Below are 6,490 nucleotides of genomic sequence, written 5' to 3'. Positions count from 1 at the left end.
TGGGCAGCTGGATATTTCAATATAAAATACAATTTCTAACCTTTTTAGTAACTGAGAAAAGGAAATGTAATTTTTTTTTAAACAAAGGAAGCAAGCATGAACCAGCTTTATAAAAACAAGCTAAAACAAACAAACAGGGAGGTGACTTACTGGGTAAAACTCCTCTGCGGTGAAAGCCTGATGACCTGAGTTCAATCCCCAGAAGCAGCAGAGGAAGGAGACAGCACCTGACTCTGGAGTTGCCCTCTGATCTTCACATGCTCATTGTTGGCTATCTTAAACAAACACACACACACACACACACACACACACACACACACACACACGGGGGTGGGGGCGGGAGACAAAGAGAGACTCTCACACAAAACTAATAATAAAAATGTTACATATTGTTACTTTATAATTTCATCTATAAAACCAACCAATCAAAAAAAATGTTTTCTTGAAAAATAAATGGTGAGTTAACCACTGCTTTCCAGGGTGGTTTAATACGTTAACAACACAAAGATGTTACTAGCACCCACTCAAAATATTTGGTTCATTCCTCTCTGTCTCTATCTTTCTCTGTCTCTTTCTCTCCACTCTCTTCCTACCTCTCCCCTGTTATGTATGTGTGTGCGCGTATGTGTGCACATGTATGCACTCATACACATTCTTAGGGGAGCAAAGTGTTGATTTCCATTTACAAGTTAACAGCCCACCATTGACAGAAGTAAGGAAAGGAACTCAGGCCCGTACTGGTGACTGAACATCGAGTTTCGGGGATCTATCTCTCCAAACCCCTGCCATGGGTTTTGGTTACAAGTAAGTACTAATGTGTCTGGATTTTACATGGGTACTTGGGAACCGAACCCAAGTCCCCATGGTTTTAAAAGCAGCAATTTTATACTAAATCATGTTTGCTCTTCCTAAATTTCCCTTAAGAAGTAATTTTATGGTGATTATTCCCTGATGGATATCATTTGCTCTTTTGCTGCACTCTGCCTTTGATTGAAAACTCTGGAGTATATATATATATATATATATATATATATATATATATATATATAGTTTTTTGATGTCAAACAATTAAATCACTATATTCACCCTCTCTTCACTAACTCTTTCCAGATAACACCCCTTTTCATTTGTTCTCAACCTTGTGTCCTTTTTATCACTATTAAGGCAAATTTGTATTTCCTAAATATTGTTGGATATGTGTGGCCTTCCACCAGAGCATAGCTAACTTATCAAATAATACACAGTTATTGTAAATACCATAGACTTCTAATTTCCCAAAAATTAAAAAAAATAGACTTACATCTATGATATTAGTGTTTATCTTTACACATTGCTGACTTTTTAAATCTTAGATTTACCTTCATCTCCATTCTATGTATATGAAAACTGAAAAAAAACCTGCAAAAAATCCCTCTTGAGATTTTAATAATTTAGAAGAAAATTAAACAGTAAATAGAGTTACACCGGACTTAATATAAATTGACCTGTTAAGTCAGTAGTTGCAAGACCAAAAACTAGAAAAGGAGACAAAAAAAGCCCACACGTTACAAAGTTAGAAAATCTATTACTATGAATGTCTTTTAAAAGCAGCATTTAACAACTTTAGCCTCTAGTTAAAATGGCATCAGGTTACTTGATTGAATATTTATTCTTAGAGAAGACATTGATTTCACACACACAATCTATTCTACAGGCTACTGTTTTCTCAGTGGAAAGAGATTGCTTCTAATCAGGTCTCACTGGTGTCTGAGGCTCTGAAAAACAGATGCTTCCTTGAAAATAAGCTCTACTTTCAAATATTCAAACAGGAAGCCAAGAACATTTGTCAATTGCTGTGTGCTTTCTTTTATAAGAGAAGTCTACATAGGTGAGGCTTCTAAGGAGCCAGAAGAAACCTGGACCAGGAACATAGGAGGTCTGCCCTAACCAGGGATACAGGTGACCTGCTCTAACCAAAGGCACAGAAGGCCCCCCTAACCAGAGACAGCACTACTGCCTCCCAGGAGACTGGCTCTTACCCAGATAATAGAGTTCTACCTGACTCCAAGGAGGCCGGCTTCAGTCAGAGACACCCAGACCAGTTAACACCAGACTTAGACAGATGGCAAGAGGTAATCCCAAGAACATAAGGGACAGAACCCAATGTAACTCAGGACCATCAGAACCCAGTTCTTCTGCCACAGCAAGCCCTGGATTCTCTAACACTCCTGAAAAGCAAGATTCTGACCTAAAACCCCATCTCATGATGATGATAAAGATCTTTAAGGAGAACAAAAATAACACCCTTAAAGAAATACAGGAAGTGCTTGCTTCAGCAGTACATATACTAAAATTGGAATGATACAGAGATGATTAGAATGGCCTCCATACAAGGATAACATGCAAGTTCCTGAAGTACTACATATTTTTAGAACACAAATGCCAGTCCAGGCTACTATACCCAGCAAAACTCTCAATCACCAAAGCTGGAGAAACCAAGATATTTCATGACAAAACCAAATTTAAACAATATCTCTCTACTAATCCAGAGATCTTATACAGAGATCTCCAACACGAGTAGGGTAACTATACCCAAGAAACATAAAAAAATTAAACAATTCACAACACACCCAAAGAGAATCATATGCACATAATACCACCTCCAGCAACAAAAAGAACAGGAACTAACAATCATCCGTCTTTCATATATCTCAACATCAGTGGACTTAACTCCTAATAAAAAGACATAGGCTAACAGACTGGATACATAAACAGGAACCAGCATTTTACTGCACACAAGAAACACACTTCAGTAACAAAGACAGATACTATCTCAGAGTAAAAGACTGGAAGATCATTTTTCCAAGCAAATGTTTCCAAGAAACAAGCTTGAGTTGACATTCTAATATCCAATAAAAGAGCATTTCAACCCAAAGTTATCAAATGAGATGGGTAAGGACACATCATATTCATCAAAAGAAAAATCCACCAAGAGGAAGTTTCAATGTCCCAAATGCAAGGGCACCCTCATTAGTAAAAGAAATTTTACTAATGCTCAAAATACATGTTGAACCTCACACGATAATGGTGGGAGACTTCAACACCCCACTCTCACCAAAGGACAGATCATCAAAATGGAAACTAAACAGAGACACAGTGAAACTAACAGAAGTTACAAACCAAATGGATTTCACGGAAATCTACAGAGAGTTTCACCCCCAAACAAGAGAATATATTTTCCTCTCATCACCTCATGGAACCTTCGCCAAAACTGACCATATATTGGACACAAAACAAGCCTCAACAGATACAAGAAGCTTGAAATAATCCCATGAATTCTATCTGATCACCATGAACTAAGGTTAGACTTCAATAACAACAAAAACATCAAAAAATCCACAAATCCATGGAAACTGAACAACTCTCTCCTCAATGATAACTTGGTCAAGGAAGAAATGAAAGATAGAATTCAATGAAAATGAAGACATACCCAAATTTATGGGACACAATGAAAACAGTGTTAAGAGGAAAATTCACAGCACTAAGTGACTTCATAAAGAAATTGGAGAGATCCCATACAAGCAACTTAACAGTACACCTGAAAGTTGTAGAAAAGAAAGAAGCAAACACACCCAAGAGGAGTAGACGGCAGGAAATAAACTCAGGGCTGAAACAACCAAGTAGAAACAAAGAGAACTATATAACAAAACCAAGAGCTGCTTCTTTGAGAAAATCAACAAGATCGATAAACCCTTAGCCAGACTACTAACTAAAGGGCACATAGACAATATCCAAATTAACAAAAACAGAAATCAAAAGGGAGACATAACAACAGAAACTGAGGAAATTAAAAAAAAATCATCAGAACCCACTACAAAAGCCTATACTCTATAAAACTGGGAAATCTAGATGAAATGGGTGATTTTCTAGATTGATACCACATCTGAAAGTTAAATCAAGATCAGATAAACTATTTAAACAGTCCCATAACACATAAGGAATTAGAAATAGCTATTCAAAACCTCCTAACCAACAAAATCCTAGGGCCAGATGTTTTTAGTGCAGAATCCTACCACACCTTCAAAGAAGAGCTAGTAACAATACTCCTCAAATTATTCAACAAAATAGAAACAGAAGGAACACTACCTAATCCACTCTATGAAGCCACTGTTATTCTGATACATAAACCACACAAAGACCCAATGAAAAAGAGAATGTCAGACCAATTTTGCTTATGAATATTGATGCAAAAATACTCAATATAATTCTCAAAAACCAAATCCAGGAACACTGAGCTTATAGTTTTATGCTCTACCTGCCTTAACTCTGGGAGGTGACCATGCTACCAGCCCCCTCCCAGCTTCCCTTGAATCCACTGATAAAAGATACAGTCACACAGTTGTCTAATTTAAACTTGCCTTCTGGCACAATTGCTGGGTGCTGCTATCTCCTGCCTGGAAAAGCAAGCCCTTATAAATTTCTTATCTCTGACTCTCCCACCTGCCCTAAATTTCAGTAGCTAGGCCTATCTAGCTCTTGCCAAACATCCCTGACCACCTGCCTAAAGTAATTGCCACAGGCCTTAGCTCCTCCCAAGACCTCACGTGGTTGCCTCATTCTCTTCTCTATGTGTTGAAAGCAGCCTTATTTGTGATAGCCAGAAGCTGGAAACAAACCAGATGTTCCTCAACTGAAGAATGAATACAGAAAATGTGGTTCATTTACACAATGGAATACTATTCAGCTATTAAAAACAAGGACATCATGAATTTTGTAGGCAAATGGATGGAACTAGAAAATATCATGTGAGGTAACTTAGACCCAAAAGGACATGCATGGTATGTACTCACTAATAAGTGGATATTAGTCAGAAAGTACAGAATACCTAGGATAAATCTCATAGACCCTAAGAAGTTTAACAAACAGAAAGGCCCAAGTAAGGATACTTCCCATCCCGCTTATAAGGGGGAAGAAAATAATTGTGGGAAGTAAAGGGAGGGAAGGACCATGGTGAGAGAAAGGAGGGGTAGGGGAGGGGAAAGGGAGATTAGGATCAGGTAATGGGGAGGAGAACAGGAGAGAACAAGAGAATGAGTGGAAATTAACAGTCTCAGGGGATAGGAGCTAAGGGGCCCTCTAGAAAGTACCAGAGACCCTGGAGGTGAGAAACTCTCAGAACTTAATGGGGGTAACCTTAGCCAAAATGCTCAACAATGGGGAGAGGTAACTCAAAGAGTCCACCTCCAGTAGATAGACAGGGCCTCAAGTGGAGGGTCTGTGTTATTAACCCACAGTCAAAATTTCTGACCCAGAGTTGTTCTTGTCTGAAAGAACTGCAGGGACTAAAATGGAGAAGAGATTGAAGGAAAGGCAGTCTAATGATGGGCCCAACTTGGGACCCACCTCATTGGGGGTGGGAGGCAGGACACCAAGGCCTGACACTATTATTGATGCTGTGACATGCTTACAGGCAGGAGCCTGGGATGTCTGTCTTCTGAGAGGTCCTACCAGCAGTTGACTGAGACAGATGCAAATACTTATACCCAACCATTGGACTGAAGACAGGGACCACTATGATTGAATTAGGGGAAGGATTGAAAGAGCTGAAGGGCACAGCAATCCCATAGGAAGACCAGCAATCTTAATTAACCCAGAACCCTGGGATTTTCTAGAGACTAAGCTACCAAAGCAGGAGCCTGCACTTGCTTGTCTGAGGCCCCTGGCACATAGATAGCAAAGGTCTGCCTGGTCTGGCCTCAGTGGGAGAAGATATGCTTAATCCTTGCAAGATTCGAGGCCCCAGGGAAGGGGGAGGCCTAGTTGGAAGGAACACCCTTTCAGAAGCTAAGGGAAGGAGAAATGAGATGAGGAATTATGGGAGAGGGGACAAGGAAGGAGGCAAGGACCATAATGTAATTAAATAAAATAATTTAAAAGAAAAGAAAAAAAAAGAAATTTAGTGAAACACAGGCGAACAGGTAGAAGCCATGAAAGAGGAAATAAAAAAATCCCTTAAAGAAATACAGGAAAATACAATCAAGCAGATGAAGGAATTGAACAAAATGGTAGAAGACAGAAAAATGGAAATAGAAACAATAAAGAAATCACAAATAGAGGCAACCCTGGAGATGGAAAACCTACGAAAGAGATCAAGAGCTACAGATGCAAGTATCACCAACAGAATACAAGAGATATAAGAGAGACTCTCAGACATAGACTATACCATAGAAGATATTAATACATTGGCCAAAGAAAATATAAAATACAATTTCTATTTTTAAAGGTTTATTTATTTTATATATGTGAGTACACTCTTGCTTTTTCAGATCCCATTACAGATGGTTGTGAGCCAACATGTGGTTGCTGGTAATTGAACTGAGGACCTCTGGAAGAGCAGTCAGTGCTCTTAACCGCTGAGCCATCTCTTCAGCCCCCAAATATAATTTCTTTAAAGACAGACTTACCTCAGTGAAAGTTCCACAGTTTATAGAAGTGCTTCAATCAGTATCTT

General features: G+C 38.8%; 1 non-coding gene across 1 annotated transcript; it reads left to right on the top strand.

The window, feature by feature from the left end:
* The first annotated feature begins 2,302 nt into the window (after positions 1–2,302).
* Positions 2,303–2,409, top strand: LOC115063285. Its single transcript, XR_003843148.1, has one exon. It is a non-coding gene; the product is annotated as a U6 spliceosomal RNA (small nuclear RNA).
* Positions 2,410–6,490: the final 4,081 nt, after the last annotated feature.

This window comes from Mus pahari, chromosome X (assembly GCF_900095145.1).
Source record: "Mus pahari chromosome X, PAHARI_EIJ_v1.1, whole genome shotgun sequence".
NCBI classification, from domain to species: Eukaryota; Metazoa; Chordata; class Mammalia; order Rodentia; family Muridae; genus Mus; species Mus pahari.
This window is presented reverse-complemented; position numbering and strand designations above follow the sequence as displayed.